The sequence below is a fragment of the Hylobates moloch genome, unplaced genomic scaffold, assembly GCF_009828535.3.
Source record: "Hylobates moloch isolate HMO894 unplaced genomic scaffold, HMol_V3 SCAFFOLD_2, whole genome shotgun sequence".
Lineage (NCBI taxonomy): Eukaryota > Metazoa > Chordata > Mammalia > Primates > Hylobatidae > Hylobates > Hylobates moloch.
In genome coordinates, this window is record NW_026652277.1 from 118705236 (window position 1) to 118726782 (window position 21547).

Genomic DNA, 21547 nt, shown 5'->3' on the forward strand with positions numbered 1-21547 from the left:
ATTTAATGAGACCCCAAACCAGCAACTTAATGGAGTTTTCTTCTCATATAATACTCTAGTGATGGGTACTCCTGAAATCGTGTGGTTGCTTTCTCAATTTAGTCAACCCGGGACGAGAGTACCTTCTTTCTTGTCACTTTGCCATTTCTAAAGTGTTCTTTTCATCTAATAGTTCAAAATGGCTCACAGTCATGATCATATATATTTCAAGCAGCAGTCTAAAGGAAGAGGAGAAGAAAAGGACATATCTTTGGGAACATGAGTTGAAAGTGCACCTATTGAGGAGCCGCGCGCTGCTGGTGCTGTTGCCGCTGCTGCTCTCGCTGCGGTCACTCAGGCTGCACCCGCTTCTTCAGGGCCCAGTCCCTTGGACCCATCGCTGCTTCTAGACCCTACTGCGGTCTTGGATATTGCCGGGAAAATGTCTGATGAATTTTCGTTGGCAGATGCACTACCTGAACACTCCCCTGCCAAAACCTCTGCTGTGAGCAATACAAAACCTGGCCAACCTCCTCAAAGCTGACCAGGCTCCAACCCTTGGAATAATCCGAGTGCTCCACCTTCGGTGCCATCTGGACTCCCACGAAGTGCAACACCCTCCACTGTGCCTTTTGGACCAGTACCAACAGGAATATATCTCTCCGTGCCTCCCACCGGACCACCTCCAGGACCCCCAGCACCCTTTACTCCTTCTGGACCATCATGCCGCCCACCTGGTGGTGCTTATCCAGCCCCAACTGTGCCAGGCCCTGGCCCTATAGGGCCATATTCTACACCAAATATGCGCTTTCCAGAGCTACCCAGACCATATGGTGCACCCACAGATCCAGCTGCAGCTGGTCCTTTAGGTCCATGGGGATCCATGTCTTCTGGACCTTGGGTGCCAGGAATGGGAGGGCAGTATCCTACCCCTAATATGCCATATCCATCTCCAGGGCCATATCCCGTTCCTCCTCCTCCCCAAGCCTCTGGGGCAGCACCACCTGTTCCATGGGGCACCGTTCCACTAGGAGCCTGGGGACCACCAGCACCATATCCTGCCCCTACAGGATCATATTCCACACCAGGACTCTATCCTACTCCCAGTAATCCTTTCCAAGTGCCTTCAGGACCTTCTGGTACTCCGCCGATGCCTGGTGGCCCCCATTCTTACCATTAAGTTAACAATGGACAAAGAGATGAAGCTTTGCTTCTTGAAGTACATATATATGCACATGAATGCATATATAAAAATTGCTGGTTTCACTATTAGAGGGCATTCATGAAAGAACAACTCTTGCACCTCTCAGAGAAGATAACTGCCTCTTGTACTTGGATGCGTAGTACATCATATGTATACAATCAGATAAAAGCATAGAAGTAAATCATTCAGTTGTGATTTTTATTTGGTTTTCTTGGAAAGTTAAAGTGATAAAGTATATTCACTAGCTCTTTGACAGAATTTGTTTAAACTATGAAACTACACACTTAAAAATCTAAGATGTGGATTATTGTTAGAATCTGTGACTTCATTGGCAAATTATTTCAAGTATTTTTCTATCATCACTTTCCCCGTCTAAATAAATAAACTTTGAGAATAACCCATCATAATCCAAACAAATGATGCTTCAACATTTTGAGCTGCTCTGTCGGACAAATAAACCTAGTCCTCTTGAGGTTATATTTTGGATATCATTTTTAAACTGTCAGTAATTATTGTCGGATGTGGAGTTCAATAGCCAGCCAGTGTTCATTTTTATCCTTGAGCTTTTAGTAAAAACTTCCTGGTTTTATTTTTAGTCATTGGGTCTATACAGCACTAAAGTCTGCTATTTATGGAAACTAACTTTTTTGTTTTTAATCCAGGCCAACATGTATGTAAATTAAATTTTTAGCTAATTGATTAAAAAAAAAAGTACACCTATCACTTACAGTCACATTTTATTTACCAGACTTAAGTCACATGGTGACACCCAGTTGCAAGGAAAGCTAGAACATACAGTCCTCATTTTAAGCAACTATATACTTAGTTAAAAAGCATGGGTTCTATTACTGTAAGAGATAAAGAGATACTTAAAGATAAATGTTTCACCCATAAAGTTTTTCCTCAGTTAAAGCAAACATACTGGTATTAAGCAGATAAGGGTAGCCTCTCTTCAGTTCTTATCAGAACTGAACCTCAGGGAACAGAATGGAATGGAATGTCAATAATAACTTTTATCTCTTTCAAGCATATGAAAATTGAACTAGTAGAAGATGGCTAAATAAAATGCTGGATATTAATTATTTTAAAAATTAATTTTTCCTGAAACTTAAACTATTCTTAAGCATTTTTAAGATTAAGTGAAATTTTCATTCACTCTGCCCACAACTAATTAAGCATATATCTCATCATCCACACTTTGCTAAGCATTGTGAAACATTCCAAAGAAAAATATGATATGATCTCTATTCTCAAGGAATTTATAAGAACTTACAGTTTGGGTAGGAGACAAATTTAACATTCACAAGACTTTTCAAGAACAATTAGGTGCTGAGTTGTGTGATACTTCTTTTATGAATACAAAAGGAGTCTAAATTAAAGATAGGCCCCTGTTGGCTGCAGGAGATTAAAAGCCTTTGTGGAAAACTGAAATTTAAATTGATCATATAAGTATAGGTAGAATTTATTTATAAAACCTTTCATATGTAAACTCTTAAAAGGTGCATTTGTAGGATTCATTCTAGAGTATAAAGGTACTGAATTTTAAAATTCTAATTTGTTGCTGGTGATAGTTTAAAGGATAAAAGTGGCTGATTCAGTGTATAAGCCAGTTTTATTTCTGTGTTTTTGCTTTAGGTTGTATCCACAAGTACCAGCAGAGTGCCTGACACATAGTAGACATAAGTAAGTATTTGTTAAATAATTTTCTTTTTATAATAGTGTTTCCTTTATTGTTTGACCAAGAACTTTTAAAAATTGAGCTATAGCTTTTTTAAACATTGAAGTGTTCCACAGTATAGAAACCTTAAGTGAACAGTGCAATACACCACTTCATACAACTGGTAGATGCAGGAGGACGATAAGAGAGGGTCCCGAGAGAAGCTCCCACTGGCCTGGGCATGGGGATGATGGGGTGGAGCCTCAGGAAATTCACGCCATTTGCAGGGGGCAGGAGCCTGGGCTCATCAGTTCCTGTGTGGTGACCTGGAATTCAATCTGTGAGGACTGTTAACAGGAACCCCTCTCGCTTTGCAAAGTATTTTTTTCCTTTTTGCCCAGTAAATTCCATTCCCCCTCACCCTGCAAAGTGTCTGCATGCCTAATTTTACCTGGTCACGTGGCAATAACTTGGTTTTTTTTCTCAACAGTTTTGGCACCCAGAACTTGGGACATGAAGAAGGGTGAGTGAAATGTGGACCAAAAACCTCTCACTTTCATTTCTGAGTATTTTGTTCCTATGACATTTTTCTTCTTTTTTTGAGGACAGTAACAGCACCTTTTTCCTTTTCTTTTTTCTTTTCTCTTCTCTTCTCTTTTCTTTTCTTTTCTCTTTTCTTTTCTTTTCTCTTTTCTTTTCTTTTACAATATGGGAGGTGGTCCACACCCACCACAACAGCCACAAGCATGCCTGCGGGATGGTTGGGCAAGCCGTGGCTCCCCACCTGCCTTCTCTCCCAGCTGGGTGGGGTGCATGGCCCTGACTGCCAAGTGTGTGCAGTGTCCAGCTGCATGGCAGGAATGAACCACAGCCACTACCCAGGCCCCAGGGCCGCCTTGGGGGCTTGGGCTCTGCACAGCTGGCTGGCCAGACTCCCGCTGGGTCCATGCCCAGGGGAAAGGAACCAATTTGCAAAAGAATATGAAGTTCTTCCCCTAGGCATCTTTCCAACCCTGCACTTTAACTTTTGTTTCCTTTTCTCTATCTAGTCAGCAGTTAATTTTTATGTGAGAGGTTTGTTTTTTTTTTTCTTTTTGGAAAACATTTTAACCAGGCCAGGACCCCAGTGATCACTGTTTATATTCTCTGTAAAGTTTTAGTTATGAAAAAGGATTTGTGAGATTGGTCTTAAGCGATAGCCAATCCGGTGTGCTTTGCATGACTTTCTGAATGATCAGCAACAAACTTTGCTACAGGCCTCCCTCTTGTTTTAGGTCCTTGAGGGCATGATGTGTAACCCCATGGCAATGCTTTTTTAGAGTCTGCACAGCCAAGATTCAATCCTGGCTTAAGAAATGACTCCTTTCTGCTTTGATATCTGTGCCACCTTTGTCATTTATTGATTCTCTTCCTCTACATGAACCACCTTGGATTTTCCTTTCCCTGAGCTTTCAGTAAAGTTTGAAAGCCAGAAATATTGGCTGCTTGGCACAGCTAAAGTCAGGTAATCAGGGTGTTAAAAGGATTTTCTTAAAGAGCGTTCAGCTTAATTAAAAGTGGATATCCAAATTATAGGTATATTTTAAAGATCTTAATGTTTTTCTCTTCTGGGATCTTGTTTGGCTGGAAAAAGTGTTTTGTTTTGTTTTGTTTTGTTTTGTTTTGTTTTGTTTTGAGATGGAGTCTCACTCTGTTGCCCAGGGTGAAGTACAGTGGCACGATCTCGGCTCACTGTAACCTTCGCCTCCCAGGTTCAAGTAATTCTCCTGCCTCAGCCTCCCAAGTAGCTGGAATTACAGGCACCTGCCACTGCGCCCAGCTAATTTTTGTATTTTTAGTAGAGACGGGGTTTCACCATCTTGGCCAGGCTGGTCTTGAACTCCTGACCTTGTGATCCACCTGCCTCGGCCTCCCAGTGGAAAAAGTTTTATTCTCAGTGAATGGAATTCTTTTTCTCCATTTTGCCTTGCCACTTTCAATGCATGCATGAGAAAGGAGAGACCTCTGTTTTCCTAATGGAACCCCAGGAATTAAAAGTGGATAGAGATTCCTCTCAAAATCTGTTTTTGCCCCCAGTTATGCCTGTTTATTAGGCCTTAGAGGCTATGTGTTTTCCTGGCCCTGTCTCTTAAAGGACTCCACCAGGAGGTCAATAATCCAAGTAGGAGACTGGCAAGCAAAAGATCTTATGGCAACTGGGTTTTCTTCTGCCTGTCTGTGTAGTTTTATGTATGTGTTGTGTTTGTGATGTCTATAAAAATAGCTCAAATTAATTGGCCTAAAGGAAGATGAGTGCTTGCATCAAATATTTTTCAAAGGGAAGATAAAAGCTGTGATACTTTTTAATTCATGTGACTTTAATCTTTGAGAAATAAAAACAGCCTTAAAGCTTATAGGGGCCAGGTGCGGTGGCTCATGCCTGTAATCCCAACATTTTGGGAGGCCGAGGCATGTGGATCACTTGAGGTCAGGAGTTCAAGACCAGCATGACCAACATGGTGAAACCCCATCTCTACTAAAAAAAATACAAAATTAGCTGGGCGTGGTGGTGCATGCCTGTAATCCCAACTACTTGGGAGACTGGGGCAGGACAATCACTTGAACCCGGGAGGAAGAGGTTGCAGTGAGCCAAGATCACACCATTGCACTCCAGACTGGGCAACAAGAGCTAAACTCCATCTCAAAAAAAAAAAAAAAAAAAAAAAAAAAGGATTATTGGTAAAATCCCAGATGTCATCAAAATGTAAGTGAACTAAATTATGCAGGTCTGATACTAGGTTTGCTAAATGTTTTAAAGTTATAACTGCTTTTTGGGTTTTAAGAACTCTTTGAATTGCCTGCTCCACAATTGGTAAGGCCCAGGGACATATAAAATTGACTATGCCCTTAAGTATGCTGGAAGGAATCAAACCTTGGCTGCACCTACCACATAATTAAAGCTACTTGCTAGGTTTTATATTAAAGTTAAAAATTGCTGGGAGTTACCATTATACCATAACATTAAAACATGAAACTACTAGAAATAGATTTACATGTTTGGTGTGTAAGAACAGTAACTTTTTTTAGTAAAAGATTATAAAAAGGCATGGAAATGTAAATTCTTGCCTAGGGTTAAAGAATTGTTTTAAATCAGATAAGATAAAGCTAAAGTTCAAACAAGTGGTGGAAGGATTGTAAAAATTAATCTTGCAAAAATTCCATGTGTGAACATACTGCCTAAATTCAAAAGGATGTTATATGGTTTTTCTGTAAATTGAGCATTGAAATAAAAGCACAACAAGGTACTCTTAAGGCACTAATCTGCTCTTTAGCAAAATTTATGAAGAGTTATAAAAGGTTTTTACTTTTTTACATTTCTGAGTCATTTTGGTAAAATGAATAACTTATGGTAATCTGGAGTTTTGATTCATAACATCAAGTATTTTAAACCTCTTCATATTTAAAAGGCTTCCCAAAATCAAACTTCAGTTTCAAAATTGTCTTTGCTGATGCCTGGCTTTTGGATGCTACAGAGGGCCCCTGGAGTATTTAAAAGAGAGGTAAACAGGATTATTTGACATATTTAGCTGCATGGGATTGCCAGAATGGTGTTCAATCTTCTTTAGGTTATATTTTGGTGGATAATACTAATATATGTTCCAAAATTGTATGACATTTCTAAAGTTCTAATGTCTAAAGTATATGCTATCAATCATAATTAAGGTAGTTATGTTATTTTAAAACACAGAGATAATAAAACTTCTATGGACATTTTGTTATTCACAGACAATTGTCTTGTTTCAATCCTTTTCAAAAGATGGTTTATAATAAGCTATTGTACTCTGACAGGTGCTCTCCAATACAGGTTTCTGATAACTTTGGAAATGTGACATTGGAATAAAGGAAAAATGCACAGGACTCATGAAAAGCCAAAATGTTCACTGATACCAAGCAACACAAGAGTTAACTAAATTGACTGAACTCATAGAAAACTGAAGCAATCTTTTTGACTTTTGCTTGGAATATTGCTGATCCTTGTTTTGTTTTTCAGAGTCAAGGAAATTTATTTTGAACTATTTACGGCCTTTAATAATTGAGTAAAGTATACTCCTCTGAACAAAATCTGGAGCATGTTTGTCTCTCTTTCTGCTTGGCTTTTCCAGAATATGGAAACTAGTTATGAGTATTCTTTTTTTTTTTTTTTTTTTTTTTGAGTCAGAGTCTCACTCTAAGGCTGGAGTGTAATAGTGCAATCTTGGCTCACTGCAACCTCCGCCTCCCGGGTTCAAGCAATTCTCCTGCCTCAGCCTCCTGAGTAGTTGGGATTACAGATGCGCACCACTGTGCCCGGCTAATTTTTATATATTTAGTAGAGATTGGGTTTCACCATGTTGGCCAGGCTGGTCTTGAACTCTGGACCTCAGGTGATCCTCCCACCTCAGCCTCCCAAAGTGCTGGGATTCCAGACGTGAGCCACCATGCCCGGCTGTTATGAGTATTCTTAACTCATGGCAATATAGTTGTTTACATCAGTGCAATAAGAATCTGTTTTCTTTTGCAACAGGATGCAATTGGAGAAACTGGTTGTTTTAACAAGGCTTTGACTGGAAGGGTATATTCTTTCCTTTAAGGAGTCAAGTTCAACTTGCAGAGCTGATAAAAGCCCCTTGGGAAAACTGGCCTCATACCCTTGTCTATGCAGTCCTTTTAGGTTTTCTGACATGTAGTAAATAAAGAATGTCGCTTCCTGACAGGCCCAGGAGCTCCAAGTTTATCTTGGGACCTTAAGAGGAGAAGATTACCCAACTCACAGGTATTTGAGGGCACAAACCCATGGCTGGGCTCGGCTTTAAAAGGTCTTATCTGAGATTCCTCGTGGAACAGAGTTCCATCAAAGCCAATGTAAAAGCCCTGTTTCTAAAAGAAATAATTATTCTTGCTGCATTTTATGCAAATAATCAGGCCAAGTATAAGACTAAAATCTATTTTGCAAACTTGGTCCTATCATGATTTGTTTTCTTTACAAAACTGAGGATCCTCATGTTTCAAAACTTATCATACATTTGCCATTAGATTCTATACTCATTAGTTGTTTTTAAGACTTTGCCTACATTTTAGACTAACCCTTCTTGTTCCTGTGAACTGATCAGCAACCTCCAGCTGCAGTTCAGAAGGAACAAGAGGGATGGATAATGTAAAAATCTCGATCAATATTCTAGTTCTGAATAATTATCCTGCATATCCTTCTAGGTCATGGAAATAAATAGGATGTCTATCACTTGCAGGTTTCCTTTTTGGGAAAGTAAGACCAAGGGAGCTAACCAGAGCCAAGCACCATGCACCCAAATCTTAACAAGCATAACTATAGCGACAAGTTATCTGGGCACATCACAAGACATCTTTTTCCTTCCCTTGTTGGAAGGGTACTCCATTCCACAGCTATACCCTAGCATTTGGCTCATGATAAGGAGTCCATGCAACTCCCCTTGAGATACATTTTGTCCCAAATTCAATTCTAAGCTTTGGCTCAAAGCCCTAGAAAGAAAAAATGGATCTGAGGGATCCAGAGGCAAAGGATAACAGAAGTTAAAGGGCAGCCGGGCATGGTGGCTCACGCCTGTAATCCCAGCACTTTGGGAGGCCGAGGAGGGCGGACCACAAGGTCAGGAGATCGAGACCATCCTGGGTAACACGATGAAACCCTGTCTCTACTAAAAATACAAAAAATTAGCCAGGTGTGGTGGCGGGCACCTGTAGTCCCAGCTACTTGGGAGGCTGAGGCAGGAGAATGGCGTGAACCTGGGAGGTGGAGCTTGCAGTGAGCCGAGATTGCGCCACTGCACTCCAGCCTGGGCGACAGAGCGAGACTCTGTCTCAAAAAAAAAAAAAAAAAGTTAAGAGGCATAGTTCAGGTGAGCATGACTAATTTCCTGCCAATTAGGCCAAGTCTCCTATTTCATGGATAAAGGTCATGCTAGTATCCATGGCATAAATGAGGTCTAGGGAATTCAAAGGCTACTGACAGCAGGGGAGATAGTGCGTAAGTGGGTAAGAGCAGATACTTCCATTCCCTTCCCCCCCACCCTGTTAACATGGGTGAAAGCCACTTTGACACTCATGGGTGGCACCCTGTCGCAGTTGCCAGGACTTGGGGATACAATAACGGAGGAAAGAAAGAGCAATGCCTCGCTTTCTCTCTCTCATGTACCCCAGTTATTTGCTAGGAAGAGATGTGAACCAGGGATGCCTGCTCCCCTCTTTCTAGATCATTAGGCATTCATCTTCAGTCTGTACCCCTTTCAAATGCATCCCAAACCCCTGGGGCTCCTTTGAAACAGGAGTCTTTTTTCCTTTTTCCTCCTCTGTCCTCTCTTAGATAGGTAATTGTGTCTCTGTACTAAAGGACACTCTCCTCAGATGTGTACTCCAATCTTGCCAGAGTTAATTTCCCAAACCTTAGACTGGTTGGCTTAGGATTGGGCTCAGGGGAAGGGAACCCAGAAGCCTGACATGCCGGCAAAAGTAAGAGTTTTTTTTTTTACCATCTGGGCTTTTGGCCTCCCTCTCCCTGTGCAAATTGGTAAAGGGCCTTGGGATTTGTGAGCTGTCCTTACTCCACCCTTGTTTCATTTCGATACATGTTTTCTAATAACTCGAATTGTCTATTCTCCCTTTCAGGCCATCAGACTCTAAATGGTCATGCAACTGGGGCCTCGGACAATGGCTCTTTTTGCTAGGGACCCTTAGATAGTCCTCTGAGGGAGCTGTAACTGCTGTTTTCTCAAAACAGCACTCCCTGTCAACAGGAAGCAGTTAAGATCGGTCTTTGTCCTTATCTTTATCCTAACAGCACTTAGATGTACTTCTTTAGTGGAAGGAATGATAGAGGTAGGAGGAAGATAAGGGGGAGGGTCCCCAGAGAATCTCTGACCAGCCTGTGCGCTGGGGGGTGGAGTGGAGCCTTGTGAAGTTCATGCCATTTGCAGTGGGGAGAAGCCTGGGCTCTTCAGTTCCTATGTGGTGACCTGGGATTCAGTCTGTGAGATGGGGGTGTGTTAACAGGAACCCCTCTGGCTTGCTGAGAGGTTTTTTCCTTTTCACCTAGTAAATTCCATTTCTCCTCACTCTTCAAACTGTTTGTGTGCCTAACTTCTCCTGTTCATGTGACAGGAACCCATTTTTTTCTACAACATAACCACCACCCAAATCAGGATTTATAACATTTCCAACAGTCCATATAACTCCCTTATGATTCCTCCTAGTCAGCACCTAAATCCCTACCCCACCTCACCCACCCCAAATTAGCCACTATTCTGATCTCTATAAACATAGACTAGTATTCCTGATTTTGAACTTCTTATGAAGGAAATCATATGTCACTCACTATTTTTCAATTTGTTGCCATCCTGGCCTTAATTTGTGAGGCTTTTTGATACTTGAAAGAGGTATTTACCACCTTCTATTTTAAAAGACTTTTCTTATGGGAGAACCTAATAACAGTGTGGAAAATGTTTTTTATTATACAGTTTTATACATTAAAGTTGTCATTGATCTTTAGACTTCAAAGACAGGTTGTGCTTACCTTAAGGATAAGCCAAAATCAGCATAACTTTTATCCTGCACCATTGTAGTACAGCTTGGTACTTCTAAAATGACAACCAAGTTAATTTGCTGTGATTTCTTTTTATTAAAACAAACTTGGAAATCCCCTGAGAAGTTTGGGCCAATTACAAACATAGAAGCACAGTACCCACCCTAATTTCTGAAGCCAACTGCAGGTTTAAAGAGTCCCCCAAACCAGATCAGTTTTGATAATTTGCTAGAAAGACTCAAAGAACTCACTGAAAGCTGTTATACTCATGGTTATGGTTTATTAAAGGGAAAGGGTACAGATTAAGATCAGCCAAAGAAACACACACGGAACATTGTCCAGGAGAGTTTTAAATATGAAATTTCACTTGACTTCTAGCCATGAAATCAGGATATCACTGTTCTGTCATCTACGTATGACAGTATGCATATAGTATTGCAAATCAGGGAAGTTTACCTGAGTGTAGTGTCCAGTGGTGTTTTTGGGGGAGCTTCATCATATAGGCATAATTGATTGACTGTTGCCCATTTGGTTAATCTTAGAATCCAGGACCACTGATACTGTGACACTGTGTAACCCAAAGCTCCCCACTTAAGTTATATTGTTGGTATTTTTGGTTGTCTTGCCCCAAACATAAAACTGTATATGTGTGGCTAGTCCTCACTGTAAATCACATTGCTAGTTTGACCCAAGTCCCCCAGACAAACAGACAATCCTATAAGGCTAGGCCTTCTCTTTGAGCAAGCCCAAATTCTTTACTTACTACATGCCTTCTGAATCTTCACTTCTCTATGTGGAGAATTTGTTGCTTTTAAACCCTAAAATTAAATTCTTTTTTCAAAATGTGTCTCCTCAATGATTAATTCCATGAGTTTTTATTTTTAAAAACTCTGAATGATCATGAAGCATCTCAACATATTTGACAAGAGAATTAATATCAAAGTAGGAGTACTAACATTTTCTTCCCTCCCAATTGTCTAATATATATAAGTATGAGAATTCTACCAAGATTACTAAATTTGAGCATTCCTTTTAAATTTGGGCAATAGTTACAAAATAAAATTGAGAGTTTCCCAGTAGACTGTAATGCCAGAACTGTCATGAATGGAAAACAAGGCTAAGTAGCAGCATTTCAGTGATTTTCAGGGTTGGGGATTGGGCAAATATACAACTCTCCCCCAAGAAAGAGTGAAACTCCTAAAGAGCTCTATAAGAAACAGTAAATTCCTCAAAAATTGTATCTAAATTTTGAAGAAAATTTTTTTTACATAAATATGTTGAAGAGTCATCACTATGGAACTATTACTATTATAGTAAAACTGAAATTAAAATATTTAAATGTTAAGGGGCTACTTAGTATTATTCATGTCAAGTTTCTGTTTAAAGTAATTTTCAATGACTATTTTGATAGATTTAGCACCCTTCCAAGTTTAGATATGAGTTGCCAAGTTTTTTTCTTCTTGTTAAGATATTTAACAAGTTCTGTGTTTCTACGGAACTTAAATGGATGAAACAGGCTGGAGACTGAAAAGCCACCTTAGCAGCTCAAGCAGTACTGGGGAAATTGAAGTCAACCAAATTACAGGCCAGGCAGGCAGCTTTTACAGAATTATGGGTCAGGAAGGGCAAGGCTCAAGTCAGGCGTAAGATTTGGATTTCATAGGCTCAAGAGGCTGAAACTAAAAGATTTATTTAGCTAGTTCTCTTGGTTAATTTGAAGTTTCATCCATTCATTCAATTGATATATATAGAGCAACTACTATGAGTTGGCAAAGTAACAAGACAAGAAAACAATGTTGCAGCGTTTACAGATGATAGCTGACTTGCTGAACACTTACTTGCTGTTTGCCAGGCATTGTGCTATGCTCTTCTTTCTGAAAGTTAAGTTTATTAATTATTATCTAGGTTAAACAAATAAGGAAATGGAGTCTCTGACACATTTACCATTTAGCTGAAAGAAAACATCTCAGAGCCACTTGGCCTATGCTCTAAAGTGGAAACTTCTTCCTGTCAAAGGCCCTTGCCAGTTGTGGTGGTCACGGCTTCTCAGTGTTAGAAAAAGTATCCTTATCTTCTCTATCACTTTCAGCTTCTGTGCTGGATACAGGAACCACATCTTTTGGCAAACTATGAAATTTCATAAAGAAGGGCAACCTCAGGACTGATGACAAACCAATTATGGGTTACTTTATTTTCTTCTTTATTAAAAAGGTTTTTTTTCCACCCAGGATATCAGTATTTTCTAGAAAAGGAGATGCTCTGTTTGGTTACAGCTCTATCACTTGTTGTTTATTTTGCCATTATGCAGAAGAAAGAAAAATAGGGATAATTTTAGCATATCAGTATTTAAACTATATATTCAAGGTTGCATTAAAATAAGATCTTCCCTAATAATGTGACAGTGGTTTCACTAATATCTCATTTTAAAATTTAAAATCTTAATACATTTAATTAATGAACAAAGTGAAAAATTGTCCTTGCCTGAGCATAAAGTCTCAGATTTAAGTACTCTGCACAGACTTGGCTATTTAATGACTAAAGTGAATTTTTACAAATAATTGCTGACATATGTGCTCTTTGGGAGAATGTCTCCTTTTTTTAACTTTCACAAAGACACAGCAAGGACTTATAAATAAATATATAAGCAAAACAAGATTAAGTGGCAATTTTATTATGTATGTAGCACTAATTATTGTTTTTTCTTTTATGAAAGCAGAAAGAATGTAATATCCTCTTGTAGTTTGAGACTCTGAAAGTGGACAACTATATTCTAGGAATAGCAAGTTTGTGTGTTGAGACAACCTTCCACCTGATATGAATAGGGGTTACCAATACCCACAGCTGACATCAGTCTCAGAATTTTGTCTTTTTCTGTTTAGCTATCTTCTGACCTGATGGAACCAACTCGACTTGCCAGATGTCACAAGTTTAAAAAATAACATTTTAAAAAGCAATATTTACTAAAAATGTAAATGTACTTTTTATGTTGAGTAAGCATAGCTTTTGACATATCCAAAATTAAACTTTATTTTTTTCTCTTGCAGTTTCTTTAAATTCTACTTGGTGCTGGAGGTGGGTGGAGTTGATTGGTGGGGATTTCCTGTACTTAGATGAAAACTCTGGTGGGATCTACGGCTTTGTTGTTGTTTGCTTTTAAGTAATATAACATTTCGTAATCGTTGTAGGTCACAAACACTATTCCAATTAGACTCTTGCAATTAGACTATAGTACTATGTAACAGTAAAAATTCAGAATTGAATTTAGTATTAATTCTTTTCCTTTTCCCCCAGCATAAGCCTACTTGAGGCTGAGAGCCTGAACTGAGGAAGTAGAGTGGACCTTCTTCTCTCTCCTTTCTCCATATCGTGACTTCCTCCCACCCCACTTATCTCTGTCATTTCCGAGGCTACACATGTCCCTTAGTAGTTAGGGGATTGAGAGAAGATCAGGAAATCAGGAGATATAGGAAGCTTCTCTTTATTTATTTATTTATTTATTTATTTATTTATTTAAGACAGTCTCACTCCGTTGCAGAGGCTGGAGTGCACTGGTGTGATCTCGGCTCACTATAGCCTCTGCCACCTGGGCTCAAGCAATTCTCATGCCTCAGCCTCCCTAGTAGCTGAGATTACAGGCTTGCATCACCATGCCTGGCTAATTTTTGTATTTTTAGTAGAGAAGGGGTTTCGCTATGTTGGCCGAGCTAGTCTCAATCTCCTGGCCTCAAGTGATCCGCCTGCCTCTGCCTTCCACAAGTGCTGGGATTACAGGTGTGAGCCACTGTGTCTGGCCAGATATAGGAAATTTCTTACTTGGTTGCAAAGCCCAGAGGTCTCCCTCTCTGGATTTAAAGGCAAGGGTTCCTGGCAAGTTCCAGTAAAGGATTAAAACAAACTTTTTCTTGGGAAACACTTTTGAGGACTCTTTGAAGGTTCTCAACTAGACCCTCCCAACTCCTGCATTTCTCTGGCTGATGCATCTTTCCTTCCTCCACTCCTGGGAAATCTGCTATGCACCTACACTCTCTTTATTGAGGGGAATTCCTTACTCCTCCAGCTGGTTTTATTGGAGAGAACCTGTGATGGTTAATTTCATGTGTCAACTTGACTTGCCTAAGGCATGCCCAGATAGCTGGTAAAACATTATTTCTGGGTGTGTCTTTGGGGGTACCTCCAAAAGAGATTAGTATTTTTATTAGTAGACTGAGTAAAGAAGATCCACTCTTGACAATATGGGCAGGCATATCCAATGTGTAGACCTTCCTGATAGAACAAAAAGTCATAAGCAGAGCAAATTTGCTCTCTTCTAGAGCTGGGACACAAATCCTCTCCTCCTGTTGCACATCAGTGCTCCTGGTTTTTGGGCCTTGGACTCTGGGACTTACACCAGCACCCCACTCCCACTCCCACTTCTCCCAGTTTTTGGCCTCAGAGCGGGAGTTACACTATCGGCTTCCCTGGTCCTCAGGCCTTTGGACTCAGACTGAATCACACTACTGGCTTTTCTGGTTCTCCAGCTAGCAAACAGCATATTTTCGGACTTCACAGTATCCATAATCACATGAGCTAATTCCCATAATAAATCCCCTCACCTATATCTATGTCTGTATCACCCATATCTATCTATCATCTATCTATCTATCTATCTATCTATCTATCTATCTATCTATCTATCTATCTATCTATCATCTATCTATCTATCTATCTATCTATCTATCTATCTATCTATCATCTAATCTATCAGTCATCTATCTATATTGACTCTGTTTCTCTGGAGATCTGAGAAACTTCACTAATATAGAACCCAGAATGACCCACACTAGGGATTTTATATTCAGAACAACTTAAATCTATATTCCTGGGAAATAATTTTAAAATATAAACAAAATTTAAACCAAAATAGAATGATCCACCCTAACTCTTCTTTTGGTGGCTTACATTCCTTGCCCTGATAAGCTTTAAGAATGAAGGCCAGTCTTAAAGCAACAGTATTCTCCTGGCTCTACCACCAAGCAGACAGTCATCCTCTTAGCCTCTAAATTACCTGAGGTTAGGTTAGACCCCAATCTGCAGTCCACTTTAGCTTTTTCTAGTGTCAGTGCAGCACTACTTCTTTGGGTTTTCTTTTTTTTTTTTAATTAATTAATTTTTTTTTTTTTTTTTTTTTTAGAGACAGGGACTCATTATGTCTGGTCTCCAACTCCTCACCTCAAGCAATGCTCCCATGTCAGTCTCCCAAAGTGCTGGGATTACAGGCGTGAGCTACCACATCCAGCCTTGGGTTTTCTAATTGCATAAAACACATTTCAAAGCTTTTCTATAGTCCCCTTGTGATACCCCTTGCTTCCCTTGAGGTTAGAAGGTAATACTCACATATGCCTATTCCCCAGAGGGGGTGGGTACTCACAACACCGTAACAGCTCTCTCAAGAAGTTTCTCCTCTACTTCTCTGACACTTTTTAAAAAATATCTCCTCTACTCTGACACTTTTTAAAAAATATTTCTGGTTGAAGGCTCAAAGAATCATATAACAGTTTCTTGGACCCATTTCTTTAGTAAACCTGTATATGTAGGGAAGAATGTATCTCATACTCAGGTGTCTTATCATCTGTTGGTGCCTCAATAGAAACTAGGAAAGACAGAAAGAAGCCTGTTCTAAGATCCTTTTAAAAATATAGGCACGAATAAGCAGACACATTATAGAACCTAGGTGAAAGCAGCATTATTATATATCACACCAGGGTTTAAATATTTCTTAAATTTATGTCATTTCCCCCATCTATATTTACCCATATCTTTGTTCAAAAGTTCATAATCTGTAACAAGTACTGTTGAAGTCACTTGTCTCTGATTTGGGTTTTATCCCAGTTAAATCTGTTCTTCAAAATACCTTTGGATTTGTTGATCTGAAATGCAAATATTATCTTGTCACTTCTCTGCTTTAAATCTTTCAAAATTTCTCAATAGCCTTACCTCTTACTTTGAGAAGAGGCATGCTTCTCAAACTTTAGAGTGTATAAAATGATTCAGGAATCTTGTTAAAATGCAGATTTCTATTAGAATAACGTTTGGAGTGTGGCTCCTAACTTTGCATTTAAAAAAAAAAACTCTGAGGTGATACTGATGCCAAAAACATAGAGAAGTTTTGACCCTTAGCTGTGCTATGTGAAGACCTAGTCTATATCTCTGATTTCATCTCTTATCCATGGCCACAATTCATGCTTTCTTAGCATTATGTTACCTTTAAAAATCATGCTGTTTCATGTCTTGTGACGGTTTCTTTTTTCCTTTTCTTTTTTTTTTTTAAATTGATGATTTACATGTAGTAGTAACTGGCTGAGATCTTTTTTGCCCTTCAAGGTTTCTTCAGCTCAGAAAGCAGTACCTGTATTCACAAGCTGAGCTAACTGTTTTATATTTGTTTCTTTTAGCATCTGTAGCAAATTACCACAAACTGGATGATTTAAAACAACAGAAATGTATTCTCTCCCATCTCTGAAGGCCAGAAGCATGAAATCGAAGTATCAGGAGGGCAATGCTCCCTCTAATGGTTTTAAGGGAAAATCTGTTCCTTTCCTCTTCCATCTTCTGCTGCCTCCAGTAGTTCCTTGTCTTGTGGCCAAATCACTGCAGTCTCTGCCTCCGTGGTCATGTGGCTGTCTCATATGTCTTAAAACTCTCTGCCTAATATTTATTTTTTGGAAAAGCATATCATTGCATAAGGGCTCACCCAGATAATCCAGAATAAATTCCTCCTTGCAAGACCCTTTACTTAATCACATCTTTCACCATAAAAAGCAATATTCACAGATATGGAGATAAGGATGTGGCCTTTCTGCAGTCCCCCGTTCAGCCAACTACATGCCTCTACATGCATGGCATCACTAGAATAATAGCTCCTATGTACTGGGGACCTATTATGTGCCAGCCTCTAATAACCTTTTACTTATGTAATAAAAATGTGACTAAACCCTTTAAGCAGCCCTTTCTCTTGCACCCAGTCCACTTTGAGAACAGACTCAGAACTTCTGACATTCTCTGCAAAAGCAAGTCAAACTTCAAAAGCATTGGTCAGTAATGTAAATGTTGTGGAATTTTCTTGGGGAAACTTGTACACACAAAGCAAACTATAAGTAATCTTTATCAGATGTCTCTGTAAATTTAAATATATTTAAAATTATTTTTAAATAAATTTAAAAATATTTTGTGGAAGACAGTGTGGCGATTCCTCAAGGATCTAGAACAAGAAATACCATTTGACCCAGCAATCCTATTACTGGGTATATACCTAAAGGTGTATAAATCATTCTACTATAAAGACACATGCACACCTATGTTTATTGTGTCACTGTTCACAGTAGCAAAGACTTGGAACCAACTCAAATGTCCATCAGTGATAGACTGGATAAAGAAAATGTGGCACATATACACCATGGAATACTGTAAAGCCACAAAAAAATGAGTTAATGTCCTTTGCAGAGATATGGATGAAGCTGGAAATCATTATTCTCAGCAAACTAACACAAAAACAGAAAACCAAACACCACATGTTCTCACTCATAAGTGGGAGTTGACAATGAGAACACAGGACACAGGTAGGGGAACATCACACACTGGGGCCTGTCGGTGGGTAGGGGATTGGAGGAGGGAGAGCATTAGGAGAATTACCTAATGTAGATGACGGGTTGATGGGTGCAGCACACCAACATGGCACATGTATACCTATGTAACAAACCTACACATTTTGCACATGTACCCCAGAACTTAAAGCATAATAAATTAAAAAAAAAATTTTCTTCAGCCAGATGTGGTGGTGTGAGTCTGTAGTCCCAGCTACTCAAAGGATTGAGGAGGGAGGATCATTTGCAACCAGGAGTTCAAAGCCAGCATGGACAACATAGTGAGGCCCCATTTCTAATTTGAAAAATCTCTTTCTTCATCCCTACAGGATCTCAAATCCCATTTTGTATTGAGGTATTTTGCCACAGTGCAACAGTAAAACAAAATTAGTAAGACAGTAAACTTTAGTTCATTCTTTTACACTTGTTAGCCCATGTATTTTAAACATAACAACTTTAGGTGGTAGCATTTTATAGAGATAGAAATAAACTAAATAACTTATCCAGTGTTACACAAGTAGTAAGTAGTAGTGCTAGATCCAAACCAAGATCTTCTAGTGCCCAAGTCTATGATTTTAACCATTTTATTTTTTTTAATTATACTTTAAGTTTTAGGGTACATGTGCACAATGTACAGGTTAGTTACATATGTATACATGTGCCATGTTGGTGTGCTACACCCATTAACCTGTCATTTACATTAGGTATATCTCCTAATGCTATCCCTCCCCTCTGCCCCCACCCCACAACAGGCCTTGGTGTGTGATGTTCCCCTTCCGGTGTCCATGTGTTCTCATTGTTCAATTCCCACCTATGAGTGACAACATGCGGTGTTTGGTTTTTTGTCCTTACGATAGTTTGCTGAGAATGATGGTTTCCAGCTTCATCCATGTCCCTACAAAGGACATGAACTCATCATTTTTTATGGCTGCATAGTATTCCGTGGTGTATATGTGCCACATTTTCTTAATCCAGTCTATCATTGTTGGACATTTGGGTTTGTTCCAAGTCTTCACTATTGTGAATAGTGCCACAATAAACATACCTGTGCATGTGTCTTTATAGCAGCATGTTTTATAATCCTTTGGGTATATACCCAGTAATGGGATGGCTGGGTCAAACAGTATTTCTAGTTCTAGATCCCTGAGGAATCACCACACTGACTTTCACAATGGTTGAACTAGTTTACAGTCCCACCAACAGTGTAAAAGTGTTCCTATTTCTCCACATCCTCTCCAGCACCTGTTGTCTCCTGACTTTTTAATGATCGCTATTCTAACTGGTGTGAGATGGTATCTCATTGTGGTTTTGATTTGCATTTCTCTGATGGCCAGTGATGATGAGCATTTTTTCATGTGTTTTTTGGCTGCATAAATGTCTTCTTTTGAGAAGTGTTTGTTCATGTCCTTCACCCACTTGTTGATGGGGTTGTTTTTTTCTTGTAAATTTGTTTGAGTTGATTGTAGATTCTGGATATTAGCCCTTTGTCAGATGAGTAGATTGCAAAAATTTTCTCCCATTCTGTAGGTTGGCTGTTCACTGTGATGGTAGTTTCTTTTGCTGTGCAGAAGCTCATTAGCTTAATTAGATCCCATTTGTCAGTTTTGGCTTTTGTTGCCATTGCTTTTGGTGTTTTAGACATGAAGTCCTTGCCCATTCCTACGTCCTGAATGATATTGCCTAGGTTTTCTTCTAGGGTTTTATGGTTTTAGATCTAACATTTAAGTCTGTAATCCATTTGAATTAATTTTTGTATAAGGTGTAAGGAAGGGATCCAGTTTCAGCTTTCTACATATGGCTAGCCAGTTTTCCCAGTGTCATTTATTAAATAGGGAATCCTTTCCCCATTTCTTGTTTTTGTCAGGTTTGTCAAAGATCAGATAGTTGTAGATATGCGGCATTATTTCTGAGGGCTCTGTTCTGTTCCTTTGGTCTATATCTCTGTTTTGGTACCACTGCCATGCTGTTTTGGTTACTGTAGCCTTGTAGTATAGTTTGAAGTCAGGTAGCATAATGCCTCCAGCTGTGTTCTTTTGGCTTAAGATTGACCTGGCAATGCGGGCTCTCTTTTGGTTCTATATGAACATTAAAGTAGTTTTTACAATTCTGTAAAGAAAATCATTGGTAGCTTGATGGGCATGGCATTGAATCTATAAATTACCTTGGGCAGTATGGCCATTTTCACGATATTGATTCTTCCTACTCATGAGCATGGAATGTTCTTCCATTTGTTTGTATCCTCTTTTATTTCGTTGAGCAGTGGTTTGTAGTTCTCCTTGAAGAGGTCCTTCACATCCCTTGTAAGTTGGATTCCTAGGTATTTTATTCTCTTTGAAGCAATTGTGAATGGGAGTTCACTCATGATTTGGCTCTCTGTTTGTCTGTTATTGGTGTATAAGAATGCTTGTGATTTTTGCACATTGATTTTGTATCCTGAGACTTTGCTGAAGTTGCCTATCAGCTTAAGGAGATTTTGGGCTGAGACGATGGATTTTTCTAGATATACATCATGTCATCTGCAAACAGGGACAACTTGACTTCCTCTTTTCCTAATTGAGTACCCTTTATTTCCTTCTCCTGCCTGATTGCTCTGGCCAGAACTTCCAACACTATGTTGAATAGGAGTGTTGAGAGAGGGCATCCTGTCTTGTGCCAGTTTTCAAAGGGAATGCTTCCAATTTTTGCCCATTTGGTATGATATTTGCTGTGGGTTTGTCATAAATAGCTCTTATTATTTTGAGATAAGTCCCATCAATACCTAATTTATTGAGAGTTTTTATCATGAAGCATTGTTGAATTTTGTCAAAGGCCTTTTCTCCATCTATTGAGATAATCATGTGGTTTTTGTCATTGGTTCTGTTTATATGCTGGATTATGTTTATTGATTTGCGTATGTTGAACCAGCCTTGCATCCCAGGGATGAGGCCCACTTGATCATGGTGGATAAGCTTTTTGATGTGCTACTGGATTTGGTTTGCCAGTATTTTATTGAGGATTTTTGCATCGATGTTCATCAGGGATATTGGTCTAAAATTCATTTTTTTGGCATGTCTCTGCCAGGCTTTGGTATCAGGATGATGCTGGCCTCATAAAATGAGTTAGGGAGGATTCCCTCTTTTTCTATTGATTGCAATAGTTTCAGAAGGAATGGTACCAGTTCCTCCTTGTACCTCTGGTAGAATTCGGCTGTGAATCCATCTGGTCCAGGATTTTTTTTGGTTGGTGAGCTATTAATTATTGCCTCAATTTCAGAACCTGTCATTGATATATTCAGAGATTGAACTTCTTCCTGGTTTAGTCTTGGGGGGGCATATGTGTCGAGGAATTTATCCATTTCTTCTAGATTTTCTAGTTTATTTGTGTAGAGGTGTTTATAGTATTCTCAGATGGTAGTTTGTATCTCTGTGGGATCGGTGGTGATATCCCCTTTATCATTTTTTATTGTGTCTTTTGATTCTTCTCTCTTTTCTTCTTTATTAGTCTTGCTAGCAGTCTATCAATTTTGTTGATCTTTCCAA

General features: G+C 39.2%; 1 long non-coding RNA gene and 1 pseudogene across 2 annotated transcripts in view; both read left to right on the forward strand.

The window, feature by feature from the left end:
* Positions 1 to 304: 304 nt before the first annotated feature.
* Positions 305 to 1293, forward strand: LOC116470201 (MAPK-interacting and spindle-stabilizing protein-like; annotated as a pseudogene).
* A 2037-nt stretch (positions 1294 to 3330) lies between these two features.
* LOC116470207 (uncharacterized) overlaps positions 3331 to 21547 on the forward strand; it is a 246423-nt gene continuing 228206 nt past the window's right edge. For both annotated transcript variants that reach the window (XR_004248559.2, XR_009212437.1), the window contains exon 1: positions 3331 to 3363. This is a non-coding gene — a long non-coding RNA (uncharacterized LOC116470207). The remainder of the gene's footprint in view (positions 3364 to 21547) is intronic.